Consider the following 26287-nt stretch of genomic DNA (forward strand, 5'->3'; position numbering starts at 1 on the left):
CATTAAACTCACACTGGAGGAAATATATAAGAAATCTACAAAGAAAGTCAGAATTCGTACAAAAACAATACAAAATCCGTGGATAAGACATAACTTAATCCTAGAAATACACAGAAAAGACGCTTTATGGAAAGAATTAAAGCGATATCCAAATAACACAGCTTTGAAAACTGAATATAAGATAACAAAGAATCGTCTTACAACACAAATCAGAAATGCAATAAGAAGCTACTACAGAGACAAAATAACCTCTGCACAAAACAACATGAACAAACCTGGCATCAGATCAGTGAGATGCTAGATTTTGTTCCCAACACCACCGCCTCCGAATCCATAAAACACAGCTTCATGAAAGACACCAAACCTATCTAACAACTAGCGATTGACTTTAACCAATACTTTGCAGACTGCATCCAAGAACTGCACAGAAATATTCCGCTAAACACAAAACGTGACCCTCCACTTGGACCACAATCAAAACAGAATTATGGTTGGGAACCATAATATCAGCAGAACTTCTCTATGCAATACATCAAATCAAACCAAACAATGGTCCAGGAATTGATGGTATAAGACCTAAATCTATAAAGCAACATGCAACTAGTTTAAGTCCTATCCTACTAAAATTAATAAATAAAATATTTAAAACAAGACAGATACCAAGTATGCTAAAGACCGCCATTATCACACCCATATACAAACATGGAGAAAGAAATTTAATTAGAAATTACAGACCCATAGCAACATTACCAATTATCAATCAAATTATGGAACGGATCATACTGAAGAAACTCACAGCATACACAGAGACCTTTCATATTATCCGCAAAACACAATATGGTTTTCAGAAAAATAAGGGAACAAGATCTCTCTTGGAAGACCTCGCAAAAATGTCAAGCTACTAGTAGGGAAAAGTAGCATTTTGGACTCTTGCCAAAGCACAGAAAAAAGCTAATCTCCTGGCTTCACACTTTGCTCTCAATGCACGCATAACTTACAATGATAAATGGTCCCTAACCATTTCAGATGCTCAACATACAAGGCGTCCTATATCCTTTTGCCAGAAAGAGATAAAAAAAAATACTGTCCAAATTAGACACACAAAACGTCTCCTGGTCCCAATAGCTTTCTTCCAATTGTCCTGAAGGCTTGTGCATCAGAATTGATGCACATGCCTTCTACCATCATTTGTGGTGATAGAAGGCATGTGCCTTCTATATGTATATATGTCGCCTGTATATACTCTCTTCCTCCACTGTGATATATCCCGAAGTCTGAAATGGGCCTTTATTCAACCCATTCCCAAGACGGGCGACAAATCACTGCCGTCTAACTACCGCCTTATCTTACTCTCCTCAGTCCTGTCTAAAGTAATGAGGAAAATCAGCAATTACCAACTACTACACTACCTTGAATGCACCAATGTAATGAACGACCACTAATATGGATTCCTTCGCTGCCGGATGACAAATCTGCGCATATATGTCACCCCTCTCTGTACAAATTCCATGGAGAAATTTGGCGAATATCAAGTGGTTGCACTTGATATCTCCAAAGCGTTTGACCAGGTCTGGCACATAGACTTACTTAGCAAACTCCCATCATTTAGTTTGTTTCCGGACTTTTATAGTTGGAATTGCCAGCTTTCTCTCTGGACGCACACTATGTGTGATGGTAGACGGTTCCCTATCCTCTCACCATCCAACTAATGTATGGGATTCACAAAGTTCTTTTCTCTCACCAACCCTTTTCCTTCTATATATCAGTAACCTATTTCAGTTGACCACCAATGCAATACCCAGTTTTGGAGATGACAGCGTATTGCACTCCTTCCTTTCATTTGAAAAACGTTACTCTACGCAACTGACTCCAACCTACAGAACATGCTGCCCACCGCTGCCCTCAATTCTAACCTCCAAGTCCAACGGGGCTCAGATAACCTCGTCAAATTCAATGCTAATAAAAATAAGTTTACAAATTTGGGTTGTCAAAAAATGACCATTTTCTCCCAGTATTATTTTTGACAACACCTGACATCAAGGCTCTGCTAGCAGGAACACATCACAACAGTTGCATCCTCAGTAGGTGCAACTGTAAGAGCAACTTCGAAGTAGGTGCAACTTCGGTAAGTGACTTTACTCTTCGGTTAAGTCACTTACCGAAGTGACTTTTCCGAAGAGTAAAGTCACTTCGGTAAAGAAGTGACTTTACCTCTGAAGAGCTGTTAACCTTACACAAATCACAAATTCAGCCAGCTATTGCATACTGCTCTCACATTTGTAGTGGGGCATCTCAAAATAAGAGTTCCCTCGAATGACCAAACTCTAACCAACAGACTCGCCCCACTTTCACACAGATGTTTGAGTTCTACAATATGTATATTCTACAAATATTTCTATGGAAAATGTTCATCTGAAATATCATCAATAATTTTTCCATTTAGCAAATAAGCTCATTACAACTCGTGCAGCTACTGCTAAATGTAGAAATTATTTACAAAAAAATAATTTTACAACACCGATATCAGGTTCTGTAAACTTGCCAATAACAAGTTTCGTTTCCTGCTCCTCCGCCTCCATCTCTGCTACTGCTGTACTGTGGAGCAGCCACCCCCCCTGATGACAATATACAGTCTTTAAGTCCGAGTTAAACAAGTTCCAACTTTTGCAACCCTTTCTCAACATAAACAAATAACAAACCAAATGTACAGTTAATGGGAATTAAATGGAGTGTGTGTGTGTGTGTGTGTGTGTGTGTGTGTGTGTGTGTGTGTGTGTGTGTGTGTGTGTGTGTGTGTGTGTGTGTGTGTGTGTGTGTGTGTGTGTGTGTGTGTGTGTGTGTGTGTGTGTGTGTGTGTGTGTGTGTGTAAAGCACCCTTCCCACGATAGATCTTTAGGAAAATCATGGTCATCCCATAATAATAATAATAATAAAACGTGTTCGTGTACTATTAATGACAGAAAGAAGAAATCTTACTGTGTTTTCTTTGAACCAGAAGATTTGTTGACTATTAGAGAAATAATTTTTGATTTCACTCTTAGCTAGTTGTAGCTGGAGGTTAACTGCTCCACAGAATTCCGCATTTGTGATCCCATTTTTTCTCAATTTTACCGGGAGGGAATTAGAGAAATTCCTTGTCTTATAACGAAAACACATTCCTTAACGCCACCACTTTGTTCAATGCATTATAAATAGTTTGAAAGAAAATTAAACAGAATATATACCTCATGAGGTAAAGAACGTATTGGTATTATTTCTGGTTTGAACCACAAAGAAAAACCACTAAGAAAAATTGTGTATTCAATCGTTTTTGACACTCTGTTGTGTACATCAAGGATGAAATTGAAATTGCAAATGCCTTACATTAGCAGATTAGCACGAAAGATAAAGAGCCATTTGTAGAAACTGAAGTTAAATTGATGGGGAACATCATGCTGAGATATGAAACCTGCGGCTATCATTACTTGCTCATTTTTGTTGGACGACGCAGCATTTCAGCGGCTTATTTGGATAGCCGTCGAATTAAATATATGGTATATTTTTATGAGTTGCCGAAGTGAATAAAATGTGTTTCTATTCGTAGTATGGCATGCTAGCAGAGTTGTAGTGCTTTTTGAAGGAAAGAATAAAATTTATTTAATAGAATACAATACAACGCTTAAAACAAATATATTACATAATTTAGTACAAATATATACAAAAATATGTCTAATACAAATACAAATATATAACAATGACAAATGTGTATAACACAACAACATAAGCTCATCCGGGTTATAAAATGTATAACAATTACAGAAATCAAAATGAAATGCATAATAGCGCAGCTCAAAAATATTGGCAAGAATTCTAACTGTTAATATTTGGTCCCTTTGTACATGTATAAGAAATTTCCTTTTGGATTTATTAGTGGACCATAGTTCTTTATAAATATATACAATCGTCGACAAGTTTCGCCAGCTTAAGTCTGTTTGGCTTCTTCAGGACAAGAAATGGGTACACTAACGTTAAATGCCAAAACAAGAATTAACTAACAACAGTTATATTAATTAAAATTGAAATGACGCGTAATATCAAGACCATGGAGCGTGAAGTCTTAGTTATTGTTTGTTGATAGCGTTTTATATTTTTTGGGCGAAGTTGATTTCTGCTAAACATAGTGAATTTATTAAGCTTTTCCAAATATCTTTTAGTATCATGCCTTGATTTCTGTTGAGATTGCTTCCTGTCAGGAGTACCACTGTAGCGTCTTTAAAGTTTCTGCATCTGAAATCTTCTTCAATGTACGGCATGGAACTGTTGTCCCAATCGATGGAGTGGTTCGCAATCGAGGAAATGATGGGCTAATCCTTAGGTATCTGTTTTGTTGTTGTTGACATCCCCTATATGTTCCTTTTTCGGATTTCTAGGCTTCGTGATGTTTGGCCTATATAATTCAGTCCACAGGAACATGGGATGTTGTACACACCTGCATACTTGTAGAAGGCAATACTCTCTTTAGGAGATCTTAACATGTGTGGTGTAGTTTTAACCGGTTTGAAGGCAACCCTGATTTTGAAAGACCTCTTGATTTTCGATAATTTTTTTGAAACTGAGCCTGCACAAGGTATGACAATGGACGATGTATACTGCGTGACCGGAGGTTGTTGCTGTGGGTTGTTTCTATTGAGGATCTTTTGGATTATATTTTTGGGTAACCATTTCTGACTAGAGTTTGAGATATGAGTGAGAGTTCATCAAGCAGATCTTTTTCTTCTGAGATGATATTTGTTGCTCTTTTTTAAGCATATGTATAATGCTAAGTTTTTGTGCATGATGGTGAGAAGATTTGAATTGCACATAACGTCCAGTGTCTGTAGGTTTGAAGTAAATTGTGAGCTTGATTTGTCCATTCTCTTGTTTATTTTATTAGTGTACAGAAAAGGTAATTGATTGTTATTTTCCAATTCTAACGTGAACTTGAATTTTTGGTGGAAAGAATTTATTTTTTTAAGGAACTCATGTAAGGCATTTTCTGTGTCTTTACAAATAATGAAGACATCGTCCAAGTATGTCCACCAGACTAATGGTTTCGGATTTATTTTGGATACGATGTCAGCTTCTAGTTTTTCCATGAAAACAGATCCCTGCAAGCTATCAAGTTGTTAATCATTACATTGTTTACTTTAAAGTAGTCTAATTTGAGACAATGGAGGAAAAGCTGAGCACTATCGTGTGGATAGAAATTTTCTATGATCTTTTTCACTTCTTCAATTGATACATTCGTGAATAATGACACTACGTCTAGGCTTGCAAGTATGTCTGTATTTGAGATGTTGACACCTTTTAATCTTTCAATGAATGCTTAGAATTCTTTATAAATGAGTCCGATTTCTTTATCTTTTCTTTCAACAGACCAGCTAGGTGTTTGGCTAGTAGGTATGTTGGAGAATTTCTACCGTCCACGATCGGGCGGAGCGGAACTCCAACTTTATGAACTTTTGGTACATACACCATATAAGAGTGGTGTAATGATGTAGAGATTTTAGATTTCGCTGTAATTCCTGAGGCCATCTAGACATATTACGTATTGAGAGATTGATCTCTTTGTGGTTTTCCTGATTGGATCTACATCTAATATATGATAGGTAGACATATCTGAAACTAAAACATCGATCTTCCCTATGTAATCTTTGGTATTCATAATAACTGTTGAGTTGCTTTTTTCTGCTTTAAGGACGATAATATCTTTGTTCTTTCTTAAGTTTAAGAGCGCCCTTCTTTCAGAGGAGGTAATGTTACGTTTCGGTGGTTTTGAGGTAGAGAGCACGACGGTGCTTTTTAATCTTATGTCATTTGCTACTGCCTCTGAAAATGAAGAAAATCACTTTTCAATGTTGCTTACGAAATCTATTTTTGGGGTGTGATTTGGAGCTATGGCGAAGTTGAGACCTTTCTTTAATATATCCGATTCCTGTTTGGAAAGAGTGTGGTCCGAATGTTTGAAGATAACTTTATCATCTGGGAGAGATGATCTACAGTTGCATTTCATTTGATAAAATCTATCGAATTTTTTATTTGTGATTCTTTACTAGATCGAAAACCTTTGTTGTAACTATTTTGTACCATGCGGTCAATTATGTTAAAAATGTTATTATCTATGTTATTAGACATGTCATTGAAAAGATTTAAGCATTGGAGGTCTATTTTGTTGAGTATGTATCTGACGTGCTGGATTCTTTCACGAAGTAGGGTTAAGAGGTTCTAAAGTAAATCCGTTTCGCTCTTATAGATTTTATCTGGTCATTAATGATTAGGCACTTAGGAATAGCATTAAACTGTCTGCATCCTTTTAGGAAGGTTAAGATGGTTAAGCAATCTTGCTTTTTTGCATTTTAGTTTTTCAAAAGAACGTCCCTTGTGCTTTGTATATCCATCCAGATCATTCATTGTAACTGTTAATATTTGGTCCCTTTACACTAAGTATAAGAAATTTTCTTTTGGATTTATTAGTGGACCATAGTTCTTTATACATATATACAATCGTCGACAAGTTTTGCCATCTTAAGTCTGTCTGGCGTCTTCAGGACAAGAAATGGGCACACTAACGTTAAATGCTAAAAAAGAAAAAAAGTAGACTAACATAATTTCAATTAAAATTAATTTAACACGTTCCATGCTCTTGATAACATCAAGAGCGTGGAGTCTTAGTCATTGTTTGTTGATCGCGTTTTATAGTTTTGCGCCAAATTAAATTCTGATAAGCTTAGTGAATTTATTATTAAGCTTTTGCAAATGTCTTTCAATATCATGCCTTAATTTCTGTTTAGATTATCTCCTGTCTGGAGTACCACTGCAGCTTCTTTAAAGTTTCTACATCCGAAATTTTCTTCAATGTACGGCATGGAGCTGTTGTCCCAATCGATGAAGTGATACGAAATCAAGAAATGATGGGCTAATCTCCAAAGGACAGCATCGCCTTATACAAGTACGCAAGTGTGTATAACATCCTATGTTCCTGTGGACTGAATTATATATATAGACCAAACATCACGAAGCCTAGAAATCCGAAAAAAAAACATAGAGATATCAACAACAGAACAAACACCTCAGGATTGGCCCATCATTTCTCGATTTCGAACCACTTTAAAACGCGATCAACAAACAATGACTAAGACTCTCCACACTCCATGCTCTTTATGTTACGCGTCATCTCAATTTTAAGTAATTGAACTGTTGTTAGTCCATTCTTTTTTTTAGCATTTAACGATAGTGTACCCATTTCTTGTCCTGAAGAAGCCAGACAGACTTAAGCTAGCAATACTTGTCGACTATTGTATATATTTATAAAGAACTATGGTCCACTAATAAATCCAAAAGAAAATTTTTCATACTTATTGAGAGGAATATATTAGGGGATAAAAGATGTACACCCCAAATAAAAACACCAATTATTTCACATTGGTTAATTCCTCAGTTTTTACTTTTATTCTAAAGATATTTTCAATATTCTTATAAAAATGTAAGTACTCTTTAATCAGCTTTCTGAAATGCGTTCATGTTGATCCCGTTTCGTATCAGGAAAGATAAGTCATTGATTTTTAAAGCCAAATATACACAATATTTGTGTATAGTACCTGTACATTGGTATACAGAATGCGAATATACGCTATGCAATTAAATGCTATTTTCTTTTAGAGCAACAGACAATTGCTGCAACCTGATGGTCAAGGCAGCTTATGATTGTCTGTAATAGGGTTCTATACTCACCATTTTGAGAAGCAGGGTTAAAACACTGGTTATTCTTTGAAATCGTTTCTAGTAGCCGGCTGCAAATGATCCAATTATGTTTTTTTTTTTTTGGGGGGGGGAGAACGTCATTTCGAAAGCAATACACAGCAAATGAATAAAAAAATAAATAAATATACGATAACGTCATTGCTGTCTAATACAGCAATGATGTTATTGCATTCCACACCACGTGCTCATCCGTTATTTCACTATCGAAACAAAGAGATCACTTAAATTATTATCTTTGTCGGTCTTAATTTCAACTCGTGTCATACATTCATACCCAAGATGAATAGTTAGAATGCTAAAAATATTTTAAGTGATTCAATCTGCATCTCTATATCAAGCCACGAATTCGGAAATGAACTTTACATATTTAAATGATAATTTGTATTATACGAAGCAAATTTCAAAGCGTATTCAGTGAAAGCATTGCAGATCTCCAGTACTTAAACATTTGATTTCTACGTTTAATTAGCAACAGCAAAATGTACATCGTTAGACTCATTTTACATTTCATATAAATACATCCACCATCAGGATGGTTAATGGATGAACTTCGCTGGTCTGCGACGAAAAGCATTTATTCCGTAATTAAGCACTTCCCCTGAACCCAATCCACACCACGTGCTTATGTGAATTTTCCAGAGCTTTCCGCAACTGCATTGCGATGTTGACGAATCAACAAATCCTCGAATGCCTCTGCCACGTCCGCATTCTACCAAAGCGTCCCCTTCACACCGTGTTCGTAAATCATCAACAAACCAAAGAACGTGCGAAGGCGCTACACACTAAAATGTCTTTTTTGACCCACTCCGCACCCGCTTTTAGTGTTGGCTGGATGAAAACAATGGAAAATTCGCACACCCTCGCCACATCCCAAACCTTTTGGTCTCAAACAACCCGTGAGAGGAATGAAAGAAAGAAGTATTTAAATTTTAAGCTGTATGAAGACCTTTACATCATACTTATTGCTCATTGCTTAGATATAGTGTATTGTTTTCCTCAATCACATGGATCCCGAGACTGAAGAGACCCAGAAGAGGACATGCATTTATACCCTGTTACTAACAATGACGCGAAACCGATTGTTTTTTTTACAATATCTTGGTACAAAAAAAAATAAGAAGAAGAAGAAGAAAGAAAGAAAGAGTCATATTTAAAACCTTATTTGTTGCATAGTTGTAGTTGAATTTGTGATTGTTACGTTTCGGAGGTGTTTTCATTTATCATGACGTCAGTTTCATTTCAGTTGATTGTATGGGTGTTTTGATGCAGCTCTTCTACTGAAGTGAGAGGGAGCGTTTGGAGTATCCTCTCTCTTTGAAAGGAAAAGGAATAAAGTATGTCTACTGTTTCAGCAAGAGATTCACCGAAATTCAGGAAATTCCAGATGAAATCAGAAAGATGCAAATAATTATTGTCCAGTTCTCGTAATAGATTACTTCGGTTGTACGCAATAGTAATCATGTTGATACTTCTGCTATAGCATACATCGAATCGATTCTAAAGACATAAGAAACATATGATTATTCAAATGTATAACTGAGGAGCAGTGGCGGCTCGAGGCTTGAAATCGCGAGGGTGCTGCAATTTTCGAAATATATATACACACTGTAAGCACATGCATAAATATACGTGTTTGGATAAAATATGAAAATTTTGGTAACATTTAAGAAAAAATTAAACATGAAAAAATATTATTTATTTTCGATAAAATTATACAGTTTGGTATAATTCAAAATTGCTTTAAAATAAAATCCATCCCTTTAATTGTAATTAAAGAAATGAATTTACAATTTTTGAACATTACATTTAAATCCTTTAATTCTAATATCCAAATATTTAAAGAGACAGAGTAAACACGATGAACATTACGAACACTCTTCTACTACTGCCGCAAACTGCATATAAACAACAGTAGAACTGCTCGACGGATAGTGCCGCATTACGCTAATAGCCCGCATCTCACTGATGTGCAAATGCTTCCGCGGGTAGCAATATGACACTGTGGTAAACATGGTGCCGCTAGCGTCCTTCGCTCTCCTAAGTGCTACGAGATGGATTTTTATAATTTTTTATACAAAATCAGAGAATTATATAGTGTTGTTGATGATAAAAATTAAATATTACAAGCAAATATAAATAAATTAATGAATATATTTATATATCGAGAAAAATTGGGGGTGCTGCAGTTCGCAGCGCCTATGCACGAGCCGCACTGCTCTGGAGCCTGTGTAGCTCAGTTGATGTGGCGTTCGCACACCACGGCGCTTGACCGCACGAAGGAAGACTTGCTTTCGAATCTAGTCGGGGACTAGAGAAAATTTTTCTATGCCTTTTTCGGAACGGTTCCCGATTTAGTCGATCTCTGGTACGGGTAAGAGGGTTTTTTCTCCATGAAACTCGGGTTTTTCGTCCCTTATACTTAAAGAAAAATGACCGTAGAACACACATTATTTGAGACAATAAATATATTGTGTTAAGGTTTTGAACCACGAGATGGTGGTACTTGTTGAGCCGTCTCTCTTCACTGCGTGCCGTTTAATTAGTGATAGCCTTGGGCCAGCTGTCTCTAATTGGGTACAGGTGGAGATTGAACTGCCCACTCAATCTCCAAAAGTTAGATAGTGATAAAGTGGCCTCGCCTACACCTATACGAGAATAAAAAGGCATTTTATTATTTTTTTTATGCATAACCCATAAGTTGTATTGGATAAGCAATTATGATCTAAATATTCGTGGAGCAATCAAGTTAAGGAATGCCATAAAATACGTAATGTTTTTCAAAAGATTTAAAAACGACGCTTACGGAAATTAACCCCCAGTGATGATGGATGGTATCCCAACTAAAAACAAATATGAAGATTGTTGGCATTAACGATTGGGGTGCAACAAATTAAAGAAGAGTAAATAAAACTAAATAACTGAGAGATATTATTTAATGGTAGATACATAAATTTAATAAAAGTTGATGGTACTTTGGGATATCTTACATAACTGAGTGGTTAAAGTTATCTGCAGGAGTAAATTTCGTTTGAAACTCGGAATAACCTGTAAAAGAAATACGTTATAATAAAAGAAAGCAATGGAAAGAGTATCGATCTGATTTAACGATTAATAACTATGAAAATTAAGGACAATTAGCATTAACAAAACTGATAATTAAATAATGTAAAGCCAGATTTCAATTTCATCGAGTTAGGAATGCTAAGAATATTCCAAATTATTTTGTAGAGATGTTAAAACGATCTTGGGTCAAATATCAATAAAGCTTTCTGTTTTTGCTGATGAGGAAAAGTTGGACAAAGTAGACAACTCGAATGTTTTCAACTCTTTAAGGTTGATTTAAATTATTGTAGAAAGAAGTAAATGGGGAATTGGGCTTTATCACATGCACACACATCATATATATATATATATATATATATATATATATATATATATATATATATATATATATATATATATATATATATATATATATATATATATATATATATATATATATATATATATATATATATAAAGGTAAATACTTTCAACATATATATATATATATTGGTAATTTTTCTGTTTTCATTCTTTGAACGTGTTCCATCCATTTATGTTTATATTGTTTAATTTTTTCTATTATTGATTCTTGTTTAATTCTTTCATAATTTCTTGGTTTCTTTTGTGATCAAATCTTTTGCAGTTTTTCTCATAAGCTTAATTTCTACTGTTATTAATCTTTGCTTGTCTTTTTGTTTTATTGTCCAGATTTCGCTTCCATACATTAAGACCGGCAAGGCTAATGTGTTGTATACTTTTAGCCTGGTTTGTTTTTGAACTAGGTTTAGTTTAAATATAGAGTTAATTACTCCTGTTATTTTTAAATATTTTGCAATTTTTATGTTTATATCTTTTTCATTTTCATATGTGATCGTACATCCTAGGTAGTTAAATGAATTCACCTGTTCTAAGATCTTGTTATCTATTACTATTTTAGTTCTTGCTGGATCTTGTCCTTTAAAGGCCATCGTTTTGGATTTTTCTGTTGATATTATCATACCATAATCTTTGAATATCTCATTTAGATCTAAAATAGCTTTCTGTAAGTTATCTTCAGAATTTGTAATTATTATTTGGCCATCGGCAAAAAAGAGAGTGTTTAAGTTCACTGTAGGAGAAAGTTTAATTCCTTGATGTAAATTTTTATTCCATTTTATTATTATTTCATTTAGATAAATATTAAAAAGAGTCGCTGAGAGGGGACATCCCTGTGGGACCCATTGGTTTATCTTTCTCCTATATGATAGTTCATGATTTAATCATATCTGTATTTGATTATTTTCATATATACCTATGATAGCTTTTAGGATATTATTTGGTATTTGTCTTTCTTTTAATATGTCAAATAAAATGCTTTTAACTTTGTCAAATGTTTTTTCAAAGTCAATAAATGCAATATGTGTTCTAAATTGTATTCTCTTCTTTTCTCTATTATTAATTTTAGGCAAAAGGCCGAGTGTACACATGATCGTCCTTTTCTAAATCCATTCTCTACTTCTAAAATAAAGTTTTCGGAATATTTCTTTAGTTTGCTATTTAAAATTGTGCAATATTTTGGGATAGGAATTTAGTATACTGATACCTCTATGATTTTTAGGGTCATCTCTACTGCATTTTTGTAAAGATAAAAATCACAATTGCTTTTTTCCATTCTATTGGGGCGTTACCAGTTGAATAAATTTTATTTTAGAAAAATAGGAGTGTTTCTTTGAATCTTGTTCCTGCGTATTTATATAGTGCTGAACCTAGCTTATCTACTCCAGATGATTTTCCGTTTCTTGTTTCTTTCAGGCTGATTTCTAATTCCTCTTCAGTTATTTCCTTTTGATTTTCGTTAAATGTTTGCCAGTTATCTTTTTTAAAATATTTATCTGTTCATAATTCTGTGTAGAAATTTAGAAATTCTTCTAATTTCAATTCGGTGTTTAATTTTATGTTTTCTTTAGTATCTGTATTTAGATGTTTCAGAATCTTATATACATTGGGTCTTATTTTATATAAATTATGTTCTAATTTAGAAACGAATTTGTTCCACGATTCTCAATGTCTTTCTCTGACTTCTCTTTTCGCTATAGCTCTTATTCTTTTATATTCTATTTCATCTTTTTATCTTTTACTGCTTAACCATTTATGATGGGATTTTTTTTTCATTTTTATTATTTATTATTTTTTGATGATTTTATCATCCCATATCTTCACTTTTTTCCTTTTATTGAATTTTTTGGTCTTTCCTAAGCTTTCATTTGCTGCTGCATTTAGTATCGTTTTTATCTTAAGCCATTCTATTTCTATTTCCGTTTTTTCATTTTGTTGTATTTTATCTAGTTACTGCTTAATTCTTTGTTCATATAGCCATTGTATATTTGCATCATTTAATAGTCTAATTTTATAAACAAATGATTAAAGTTTCTTTCTGTTCTTGTTACTTTTAGCCGTTTAGGTGGTAATCATTATTTTACTTTAACGAGGAAGTGGTCACTGCTTATTTCATATCCTCTGTGAACTCTGACATCTAAAGAGAACTTTGATGTCTTTTCATTTAAGATAAAATAATCTAATATTGATTTCCATCCTCTTTCTGCCCAAATATATTTATGTATGTCTTTATGTTTATAGAAGGAATTCATTATTTTTAGGTTATTATAAACTATAAAGTCAATCAATTTTTTACCATTCCTGTTTAGAGTATGTTCTCCATGTATTCCTATATTATTATTAATTTTCGTGTTTCCAATTCTTGCATTTAAGTCTCCTGCTAATATTACGTAATCATTTTTATTTATTTTATTATATATGTTTTGTAGCTGATTATAAAAATCAATGTTATCCTGTTCTCTTCCTTCTTCTGGGGCATATAAACCAATTATTGTTAAATAACCTCTATCTATTTTTATTCTAGTTTCTATTATTCTTTCATTCCCTAATTTATAATGTTTTAACTCATTTTGAAAGCGAGATATGAATCCAAATCATGACTCCTGCTTGTGCTCTTTGGTCTCTGTCAACTCCACTGTATATCGCACAAAAACTTTCGGTTCTCATGGTTCCTTGTAATTTCTTTCTTGTTTCAGTAATTATTGCTATTTTAAAATTTCTTTCGTTTAATAATTGGTCTAATTCTATTTCCTTATATGCTATTCCTCTTACATTCCAGTTTTGCTATGTGTATTATATTTTGCCGTTTACATTTTCCTTTTACATTTTCCATTCCAGGGTGGTTTTTCATAGATTCATTTCGATTACTTTTTTCTGCCAGCTTAAAACTTAAAAGTATATATATATATATATATAATAAATATGCCAAGTAATTTTATAAACTTGGTTTTAATCCTTTTTCCGAAATAAAGGTCGACCTTTGTTGAATGTTCAAGTACAGGTCAAACTCCAAGAACTCAGATTTGTTCCCCTTAGTAATGGGCTCGTCCTGCCACTGAGAAGAATTCTCAGCGTTGGCTCTACCCCGTGGCCAGCTCACCCCACCAACCAGCAGAGCCATGATCTCAGCAGTGGTCCCACTCAGATACAGGAAAAAAACCTACCCCCCCAAGCATAGCCTCTCAAAGTCAGACACGAACCGGATTCGACCTTTTTTTTTTATCTCGTTAGTGGGAGCCAGACCCAGAGATTTCAAGGTTGAAGTAATGTAGAGCTTATAAATTTTGCCTAAACAAGTTGCCATAAGGTTCTTTGACCATATTAAATAAAAATCTGAGGATTAGAGAAAGATGTAGGAAGTTTTTTTTTTACCTTGGGTATACTATACGATAAAGATACCAAGTAATTTTATAAACTTGATTTTAATCCTTTTTCCCAAGTAAGCAAACAGAGAAGTAAGTCAAGTTTGAGCCTGAACATAGTTCAGGTCCGAGGCAACTCGTGGTAAAGGTGGAGTAAGCTGTGATCACTTTCCCTTAGTATATAATATATACATGTAAAACTCCCCATATATAATGTTTATATATATCACAGATACATAGACATTCTGCAATTTACATCTTCAGTTCAAGAGCTTCGAGTAGAAATACACTTTGCAAACGCACAACGAATTACAAATTTTGATAAACAACATAAATAACCAAACTATACCTAAAATTTAATAAAAATATAAATTAACACCGCTTTAGTCAATTCTTGAAGACTACATAAACAGCGTAAAAAACGACGGCACTATTTTCCCCTATTGAATAACCGATGCATATATATTCTTTCGCAAGGTCTTCTGATTTGGTAACTTATATATGAATGTATCACCACTGTATTTTTAAAACCGATAAATCTAAACTAAATATTTATGTTTTCTTAAAATATGTTATTCACGATATTTGGTGGCTTCACCGATGGATTTTGAGCTTAGTAGAAATAATAATACGAAAAAATTGTCATATTTCATCAGCAGAAACAAAATCGGGGATCAGTGTAAATAAATACTCAGTTGAATGAAGTCTTGGAATATTTTAAATGACAAAATAGCGTGTTCTAATTTAGAAGAACTTTTTTTATGTTTTTCATCCATGTTTTCAGCTTAGCTAGCAATCAGATTGAAAAATTCGAAAATGGTCTGTTCGAAATATTTGTAAATCGGGGGTGAAATAACATTTCAGATAACAATTTGGAACTTTGTTTATTTCAAAAATATTTATTTATTTTGACAGGTTCCTCATCAATATTCAGGGTTGTTAATATTAATGAATGGAAATTGAGAATTTCTTGCGTGATCATCGCTGTCACAGAAATTTAATGGGGTTGGAAGATGATCTTTGTATGACGAAATACATTATAGTTTTTGTCTTCCAGATTTACTTCCAGAAATAATATCATATACAACAAAATATTTTATACAATCAGAGTCACTGTGCAACCTGATCCTTAAAGTTGTTTGTGTAATTTAGATAATGTTTTATTTCACCAGTTTTATTTCGTATAACAATTTATACAAACTGTTTATCACGATGGGGCCTTGAATATCAACTCGTGTTCATCAATGATGAATACAAGTTGATATTCATTGAACAATCAATGATCCATTATATGCAACTAGAAAATACCTTTTATCGAAACAACTTTTATTTCAAGTGATTTAAATTCTTTTTCTTTGAGTGCTGGACTTCTTAATGTGCATGCAAACTTCAGAGGACAGTTAGTTATTGGCAAAGCTAACACTAGAAAAAAGAAAATCCAAGACGTTTACTTTTAAGAAAGCGTCTTTCAGTAATTGTTATTTCTGTTGGGTGCTGAGTCTTGATATCTTTAAATGCTTATCTACAGTTTCATCTTTGGCCATTCGAAATCCGTTTTGTGTATTTGAAACTTTCGAACATTTGAAAGCCCGTGCTACAACACACGCACCCAAGTCTTGTAGGATGAGCTTTCCAGTATTCCGCATCCATGGATTACACCAACGCTACTGTTTCGGTAATTAGTTACATTACGTTTTAGCATTTCCACAGCGAAATTACAGTCGCAACTCATAACGACATTAATCCATCCCTTCTATATGTTGTGATGAATTATTAGTTGACCTACAAAAGCAGATAGACATGTAACGTAGGTTGTCGTTTAGTTAGTAGGAAAGTGCCATTTGTAGTTGACGTGAAAACTTAGAAATTCTTTCTGATGGCTATGAGACGTTAAATTTGCTCCTATTCGCGTTATTTGCACTCAACCTATGGCCTAATAGGGTGTAGTTGCTTATAAATTGATCCTTAAGTGTGTCCTTTCCTTATTTTTATGTGAATCTTCGAAACCCAAGCAAACTTGTGAATCTGTAGTATGTTGTTTGTTTCCCAAGGAGTTTTACCATTTTTTAAAATTTTATTATTTTGTATTTTTTTATTTATTTTTACAATATGTATTAGTATTCAAACTACCCACATATCCACTCTTTTTTTTAATAGATTAAGATCGCTTTAAACGAAATAAACCCCAGCAAAGATTTGTAGCTGAGTCATTTACAATAACAAGGTAAAATGAACTCAGTAAACGTTTAGGCAATCTCATTCTTTTGCGTAAGCAAAAACCATCAAGAATAAATTATACATCCACTGTAAATGTAATTAAGTACACTATAATCCATCACAGCATAGTATGCAAAAATTATTTAGAAATTCATAATTTATTGTTGGGAGTTTACTTGGAATCCTTTTTCATGGTAACGGCTGTGGAGCAGCACCCACCTTTCGAAGATTCTCGTGCGAATGCTCCCTCTGGTGAAGTGAATTGAAGGTCAGAGCATTTAGCAAACAGCAGAAGAGTTACAGTACAGCGCACTCCTATAAGACGATAAATAAATATAAAAATATAGCAGATCAGTTCGCAGAAGGAATATAAAAAAGAATATAAAGTATAAAGAGTACCTTCTACTCTGTTTTTAATAACTTCAAGAAAACAATAATTTGACCACATGCACATGTAATAATGAAACAAAAAAAAAAGATGTAATGACGTAATACATTTATGAATTTTATTATAGATTATGTTTTACTAAAATTTATACACTGAAACCTAAGCTGGAAATTCAAATTTTTAGTTTGAACAAAGAAGAAGGCGTACAAGCACTTAAGGAGAGCAAATAAGATTTCAAAACGTTCCAAATCTCGAAATCAAAGCAAAGTCAACATGGTTTCATTTGGGAAGTTTGTGAAGGACACGAATCTCGATTATTTATTTCGCTCAATGCTTCATTAGCAAAGTTATAAGGATTTACTTTGCGATGATTGATAGGGCGTGATTTCGGGCACATGTATTTGTAAGCATTGTCAAAATATTTCAACACCACTCGTACTCACCACTTCTATACTAAAAGTGAATTAATCTCAGTTCTGTCGTAATTCTAACCAACAGAAAACGTTAGTTAACTTACCACTGTAACTACACGACCTCTTTCGCGTTTAGAGCTGGAACAGGATTCGTATTTTTTTTCACAAGCACGTATGCTATCTTCTGTAGTCACTATTTCGGGAAAAGCCTGACGAGGACCTCTTTCATATAGTCTCATATTGGAAACACGATCAGTCCTATCTGGAGTGAAAGAATGACCTCCTCTTTCAGCCCGAGCTATATCTTTCTCAAAATTCATTGCAATGCTTTTAACGAGTCTAGAGAGAGAGAGACATAAAAATTTACTGCAACATATGCAGTAATTAAACTTAACACAATTTAATAGTATCTACTACCATCACACCCATCACCACCACTAGTATACATTGTTTGTAAATTGTGTGTGTTCTCATGGCCGATTTGTCTGTATGATGAGTACAGACAAATTTTTCTCACAGAAACATCCAAGTTTCTGGGAGAAAAAAATCCTGCTATCGTCGCATGAGATCGGCCAACTCATCTTCAAGCCCCTATAAAGATTACAACCAAAGGAGGCAACGTATCGTCGTTCTTCCAATTGTGCTACGAAGGCGCGAGTTCTGTCAACAGAAAACAATTACGAAGTTTTTAAATTGATGAGTGGCTTTTCAGCAAAACTATTCCGCTTCAGTTTTTTTAAAACCTCAACAACATGTGACATTGTTAAAAAAGCTAACTTGTAGCTCGATTTTACTAGTTAACTTTTTTTAACAATGTCAGGTATAAAAAAAAGTGTAAAATAAAAATGGTATGGAAAGTACGACGCATAAACTCTTTGAGTGTAAATTAACTACTTTGTGTAATGTATTCCATATTACCTGTGTAACTATACTGTTTAAAAATAGAGGAAGGTGATTATACCTTATTAATATCGTAAATCAGCAAAAAACATAAAAGAGAGGATATTAAGCTGGCTAGATTAAGAAAGAAATAAGATAAGCACGTCGGAAAAGAAAGGTTCGCAAAAACTTTCGAACAATTAATCACCTAAAAAACAAACACTTTCGGAGAGAGAGAGAGAGAGAGAGAGAGAGAGAGAGAGAGAGAGAGAACCGGAGTGACGTCATCGCGTCGGAGTGTGATCGTGGACACTTCGGAGTCCAAGTTAAAGAAAGAAGTATCCAGATCAAGGCAAAGATTAGAGATGTCCCGATGGAAAGGTTGTTCGTGGTAAAAGACTGTTTATATTTACTCTATATATATATAAAATGATAAGCTTTTTTTGTAACGTTTTTGTGTGACATTTTTTGTCAAGTTATTTGAAACGTTTTGAAACTCAGGGGCTACCCTGAGTCTCGAGTCTTCAAAATTCGAGTCATCAGAATTCAAGGAGAACCGGCCTACCAGTCCGGAACTCGGGGGGGGGGGGGGCGCTGTAGGCGTCAGGGGGAAGAGCCCCCTAGTATATATATATATATATATATATATATATATATATATATATATATATATATATATATATATATATATATATGTGTGTGTGTGTGTGTTAAGCAAGTGTCTGTTTTAAATTGTAAAATATTGAGTAGTGTCAGAGTGCGTGAACGTATATGTTATATTTGAACAAGGTTTTACTGAAGTTAGTTGTGCTAGGAGAAACAGTTATTCTCCATTTCTTCTCTAATTTGTAATCATATTTTTTAAGTTAAAATAAAATGTTTTGTTTGAACAGCATTTGACCTGATCATTGCCAATGCGCCATCTTAAAGAAATTACGGATCTGTGTGTGTTGATTAGTAATTGTTAAGAAACTTTTTGACTAGATTTTGCCTTCATTCCAGTTCTTTAATTTCTCACTCTCTATTACTCTGTCTGAGTGGCACAATCGTAAATCAAAGAAATTTGTTTGTTTGATTTACGAAGAGTGTGAGAAATAAAATATACCGCAATCGTATAGCCGGCGATAGCAAGAATTAGAGTCTGCTTTACGTGCTGTTGCAACACAGGACAAGGGCAGGAAGAAGGGGGGGGGGGGTAGGGAACAAAGTTTAAGGTAGAGAAGCTTCGTGAACTAAACATATCGTAAACACTTTTTTCTTTCAACTGGCATAGTCAATGGAATGATAATATAAGGAAATATAAGAACAACAAAGGTTTAAATAAATTAAAGAAATAGAATAAAAGTCAACAATAAAAAATTAATAGTAATAATGGAAGAACGAATAAAAAAATTACGACATCGAAGCACCTTCTGTCATTAGCAATTTCACGCTATTTATTTGCTTTGCTTACAGAATTGCAGACAATGGCGAACCACTTTTAGCAAAAACATTCTCAGTTTTTTTTTTTTTCGTCACAAAATCTAAATTCTAAATGCACATGCACAGCGTCTCAAAAATACTGCTACACCAAGAAAACGTCTATATGATTATTTTTAATTCTGCGTAGCGCCATTTCAGAGCTATGACATGTGTGCAACAGGTCATACACGCAGTATGTCACCTGTTGCACACATGCTAACTCCACTTTCCAGTTGTGTGGAATGCTTGGAAAAACCAGTTTCCGGTGAACCTGCCAAATATTGTTTGCCTAAATGCATATGTTTCCTGTACGGAGAAAATGCCAACTCAGCCTATTAACTTTACAAACTTTCCTATCGCCATGAAGCTCTACATCTTTGCACCTTCTGTATGGTTTCAGTTCCCCCACATTTTTCGTTAATGCAATACTTGTGAAGGAAAATATCACACACACACACACACACACACACACACACACACACACACACACACACACACACACACACACACACACACACACACACACACACACACACACACACACACACACAATCGGAACTCCGAAACCTCCAAGCTACCGGATTTCCCAGCGGCTTCGAATTATGTCGATTATATGATTTTTTTTTTACAATTTATTCAGCTTTTATGTTTCCTATTCTGGTAACAAGTCTGTGTTTGGATTTATCAATTGCTTCCAGTTCTTTACCAAAGATAATTTCTTCGTTCAATTAATTACATTTCCTTCCCGTTCGAATGCAATATGAATGCGATAGCGAAAACTGGGATTTTTCCATCCTTTAAAACAGGCCTAATATAATTACGCCTGTGTTGAAGGCCAGATATAAGATAATTATGTTCTGGCCATGTTACTTTCACTATCTTTCACTATTTACGGCCAAAGCCACGAGTTGCTTTGGCCGTAAATCCAATGAAACCAAATACTTGGTTGCATTAGTATAAACTATTTTTGGTCTTTGATGTCTTAATTTAATACTCTTTTGTTCTGATTATTATTATTATTATTACGTGATATTTTCCTGGAGTACAAGGGCTCAATCGTCGAGGAACGCAACACCAAATAGACAGCAGTACTTAATCCACCACTGTCCACTGCGCAGTCTCCCATCCTCTTTAACCCACCTATCACTCACTAATAGTACTTTCGTCCGTGGTTTCTATGGACACTTTTATTAAATGATGACAAATACCAGCTTTCAGGAGGAGAAAAATCCTGCTACCACAAACTCACCATCAATTGGAAAATCCATACAAATATTCCTCTTGTCATACGAAGAATGAAATTAAGGTTTTTTTTTTTTTTCCAGCCAAATAAAACAACGTGGTCCCATTAGTCTTTCAATAGCGCTATGAAAGTGCTTAAAAACGAAGAATTTTAGTATTTAATCATTCAGATATTCCATATGGTTGTAATTAAGCTAACAAACACAGGAATATCCACATGTAAACGTCACATCAATCATTATCGGCTTGCTTTAGACATCATAAATATTACTGCGATGGTTATTATAACTTTATCAATTAAAGCAAAATGATGTAAATTAACCATTACTATCTGAAATTATATCGCAATATTGACGGAGAGAGAGATAGGCTAAGAGAACTGACTAAAGTTAACGCAGGTCGTCGTGCATGATTGCGATTTTTAAGTTTCAGTTTTCATGAGGTGATGTTATACATAAATTAAGGGTACATTTACTCTTATCTAAAAGCTCTACAGTTTATCTTCTCATTAAGCTTATTACCACAAACAACCACTCACCTTATACTCTTCGATGCGTTACTTGAATATTTCGTCAGCCAAAACAAAACAGGAAACTGAATGCTTGTGGCTGCTGGAAAACTTTATAGCTTGAAAGCTGATCACGTGACAGTTTATCGCGTGCAGTTCACTTCGTGGACGCTCTGAAAAAGTCACAAAGGAATATGAAAGTAATATGAAACAAGGAAATTGCGCAACTAGAGGACAAAGAGTGGCAACAGTAGAAACTGCGTATATGGAATGACAGTTTATAAACCTTCGACAGCCGTACATGAAAATTGCCGATTTCGTGAAGAATTTCTCTCCATTCGCAGTATAATAAAAATAGTTATTTTAGATACTGTACTTCGTGTTTTTTTTTTTTTTTCCCAGAAATGCACATTTCGCATGGTATAGTCGATATTACTTGAACTCTGTCCCATTTATTTTTCTATGATGACGCTTCTTATATTCACTTTATTATGACGTTTTATTTGCTAGCACATCAGTAAAAGTTTTGCGATTGATAAAATATTCATCTTTTATTAATCAGAAAAGCTGGAAAAGGAGCAAACTCAAACTGATGTTACCACCGTAGGTGTCAGTTGCCCCCCGAGAATGTCATCGGTTAGAAAGGTTTGAATTACGTCTAGGATGCAAAAATAGTTCGATAAGATGAAAACGAATATGAATTCATCTTCTTTTTGTTTTAATCAAAATGAATTTCTTTCATGTAGAATGGAAATCATGTTTAACCTCAAAATTCTTATTTTTATTCAAACAAAAGTTAGAATTAAAATAAATTAGGATTTAAAAACATATTCTCCGTTTAAAAAATGGATAAGCAGGTATAAAATGATAAATCCTGTAAACGGAACTGCTTATTAAGAAGTAAGTTCAATATCTCCGGTATCAAACTGTAGATATTGGATATTGGATTTGTAGACACACCGCTTTCATTTGAACATACATGCAGTATATATTTGGAAAAGAGAATAAATGAGGCTCGGCTATTGCTGTTACCCTCCTGCCATGATCAGAGCTTTAATAGCTCAATAACACTTTATCCCCACACTGTCCTGTACAGATAACGGGGAAGATGAAAAGCATTCTTGCTTCGCCCCTTTAAGCCAATCCTTATAAGGAAATCTAGATTAAAAGGTGTTTCGCTTGAACTTTTGATGAGATTAGACGTGTTACTTTAGATTGAGCAAGATTTGATTTTATATAAGGTTTTTCGAAAATCCCGCATTGCACTGGCGCTAACACAGTTTGATTCCTACTGTCGCTCCCTCCATTAAACATGCAAGAGGTCTGATGTCCGTGTAGCCCCCCCCCCCACCAGCTATGAGGAACAGTGGTGGATGTATGGTATTTTAGGGAGGTAGGTTTTCATTCTGAGGCCAAGTATGTTCTTGAAAATCCTTTCTCCTTTTAGTAGGGCATTACATAATTGTTTTACATAGTTAGTAGACTTCCGCTACAGTTAGTAGTCTACAGGATCTGATAGTAGGTTGTAAGGACTGAATAAACAGGCATAATTGAACACGAGGGAAATCTACCAAGGCGGTCTTTATCCCAGTATGGGCACTACGATATTGTTCAAGCCTTTAGGAAAGATCAGTTGGTTGACATGTTCAAGAAGATATTAAAAAGGTTTGATAAAGAATTTCTGGGATTTATAAACATATACGCCAGGTCAATGATCAAGAAGGAGAGGATGAGGATACAGAGGGCGAATTCACAACGGTCTCATCGCCCAAGAACTCGATAGATTGACTCCCAGGGTGCACAGGCAACCAAGAGACGGAGGACCTCTTAAGACCTTATGGAAGAAGGATCTCATGGAAGAAGATATAACGCAACAAGTTACAGAATACAAAAAGGAAAGGTTCCACCAGTGATCCTCAGAGAAAAGGAAAGAAAAGTGGACATCCGTTTCAAGGACCCTTGGTAAACAAAACATCAACTTCTCCAGGGCAAAAAACACAGACGAGGAAGTTAAGATTAATTTCGCTACTCTCTCAGATTATCGCAAAATGAGAAAAATGCTGGACGATTACAAATTTCCCATCCACACCTTCGCACTATCAAGCGAGAAAAATCTTAAAGTGGTGCACAGGGATTGCTGAGAGCATCACAACAGATGAGGTCACTGCCGACCTCACATCACATGGACTTACCCCAATCAAAGTTAGCAGAATGCAGAGATTTCACAAAAGGTCGATGCATTTATTACTAGTAGAAATCAGCAACACCCAGAAAAGGATATACGAAGTGACAGATATATGCAGACTCAAAATTACAACTGAGCTTCTAATTTGTGTAGAGCAGCCTACAGATGCGTGAAATGTGGTGAAGGCCAACAGATAAGCTCCTGCACCAACCCAAGAACCTGCCTGTTGTGCTAATTGTAGACGACCTCACTCCGCAAATTACAACGGATGCCTTTTCCACCCAAAACATCGTGTTTCAGCAAGAGTGAACCCTGCTACCCCACGTAATGACACCATAAAGAACTAAGCAGTTTGCCCTCCTGTTCGAAATACCTCACCTTGAGCAGCACAGGAGGGCACGCGACCTTCATTCATGACCAAACCTTTTGTAGATCCGGCACGAAATCAGATTCCTTCATCTCAAGAGCAAACAGGCTCCAACATAACATCAGTTCTTATTGCCTCTCTTGCCATCATGCTGCAGGAATTCAGCAAAGCAAGCTCCTCATCATCTTCCAGAAAGTGATTCTATCTAGAAACCCAATTCATATTGGCAGCTCTATACAATATATAAAAAATTCAAACCAAACTCACTCTTAGCATGTAGTGCTAAAAGTGAGTTTTTTTAACAGGCTTTTAGCATGCAATGCTAAAAGTCTGTTAAAGAAAATCGTTGAACTGCAAGAGTTCACTCATATATACAATCATGCTATAGTCTTAGTTAAAGAAACATACCTTAGGCCAGCTACTAGCACCAAATTACGGGGCATCGTGATGTATAAATCAGAGAGACTTACCGCCGGTGGAGGAGGCCCAGCCGTATACATCAAAAATTATTTAAGCCATAACGTCCTGACCAACCCACAAACCAAGAACCTCGAGATAACAGGTATTGAAGTTCACACTAACAATACCGGCAGCATCAAAATCTTCGCCGCATACAACCCACCCAGCATCCCACTGTTGCCATCTGATTTGGATTCCATTCTCGGCTCTACTGACTCCATTATAATGGCTGGAGATTTCAATGCCAAACACACAGCTTGGTTTAGCTCCCCCGCAACAGATGTATCTGACATATCTGACATAGTCATCCTCAGAACCATTAGATGCCAGTATCGGCTGGAAACACTAATCGAACTGTCTTTCGACCACAGTCCCATTCTGCGTAAGCTCGGTACGCTCGAACAACTCACTCCTCCGCACTCATTTATAGCTTGGACAAACTCTCTAGAATTCTCCCAGAGCACATTGACCCGGCTCCTGTTATTCACAATAAAGAGGAGAAAGACTTTTCTCCTCTTTATTGTGAATTCAGTTACCCAAACGACAGTCTTTCACCCGATTAGTGGAATCCCCGAGGAAATCATGCACCTAATACGATCAAAAAACAAAGCTCTAAAAATACCACAACACAAGAGCCCCACAAGATAAAACAATACTGAACAGATTAAATCGGCAAGGCCGTGAAGCTCTTCAAAAGCACCGAAACCTCAATTGGGAAACTAAATTGACTTATCTAAACTCAGAGGACAACCTTATCTGGAAATTATTGAGATCTCTTCGCACTAAAAGGAATCTTTTACCCCAAATACAGACCAAGAAGGGAGTAGCCCACACTGGCAAAGAAAAGGCAGAAGCTCTAATAGACAACTTGCAAACACAATACAGCCCTCTTATGAAAATTTAAACATTACCCTTATTACAAAATTCACCACCATGTCAAGCAAGTCTTAACAACAAAAGGACAATTTAGAACCTATCACACCTACTTCTCCAGCAGAAATAGCAAATATTATAGCCCATCTGAACAACAAAAAGGCTCCAGGTCCAAATGGCACCGCCAACAGAATAATCGAATTACTACCAGAAAAGCTATAATTCATTTAGTGAACATAATCAACGCTACTCTCAGATTCAGCACTTTCCCACAACCCGAAAGACTGCCGATATCATCCCTATCAAAACGATTGGAAAGAACCCCCAACACCCAGAAAGCTACAGGCCTATCAGCGTTCTGCAGTTTTGGTAAGTTCACTGAAAAGGTTATACTCACAAGGCTTCAATCTGAAACGGACAAGTTAGGAATCATTCCAAATGAGCAATTCGCATTCCGTAAAGACCATGATACTGTACAACAGATACATCGACTGGTTGAGCAAATCACAAAAGGCTACAATTAGAACCTCCAAAGCTGCAGAACGCTGATAGGTCTGTAGCTTTCTGGGTGTTGGGGCCCCTGAAGCCACACCTTGTCAAAAGCCTTTGCTGTAGTTTCATAGATGTTGCAAAGGCTTTTGAGAAGGTGTGGCTTCAGGGCCTGCTATATAAACTGATAGAATTCAGCCTACAAATGAAGCTAATAAAAATAATAGACGCATACCTCAAAGGCA

The 26287-nt window shown here is 35.2% G+C and overlaps 1 long non-coding RNA gene across 1 annotated transcript; it reads right to left on the minus strand.

The window, feature by feature from the left end:
• Positions 1 to 15435: 15435 nt before the first annotated feature.
• LOC150103821 (uncharacterized) lies at positions 15436 to 21818 on the minus strand. Its single transcript, XR_016548678.1, has 3 exons — positions 21700 to 21818; positions 17684 to 17918; positions 15436 to 17093 (listed from the first exon to the last, which is right to left on the minus strand). It is a non-coding gene; the product is annotated as an uncharacterized LOC150103821 (long non-coding RNA).
• Between the last annotated feature and the right edge of the window lie 4469 nt (positions 21819 to 26287).

Source organism: Typopeltis vanoorti, chromosome 8, assembly GCF_054136105.1.
Source record: "Typopeltis vanoorti isolate ZY-2024b chromosome 8, IOZ_Tvanoo_1.0, whole genome shotgun sequence".
Lineage (NCBI taxonomy): Eukaryota > Metazoa > Arthropoda > Arachnida > Uropygi > Thelyphonidae > Typopeltis > Typopeltis vanoorti.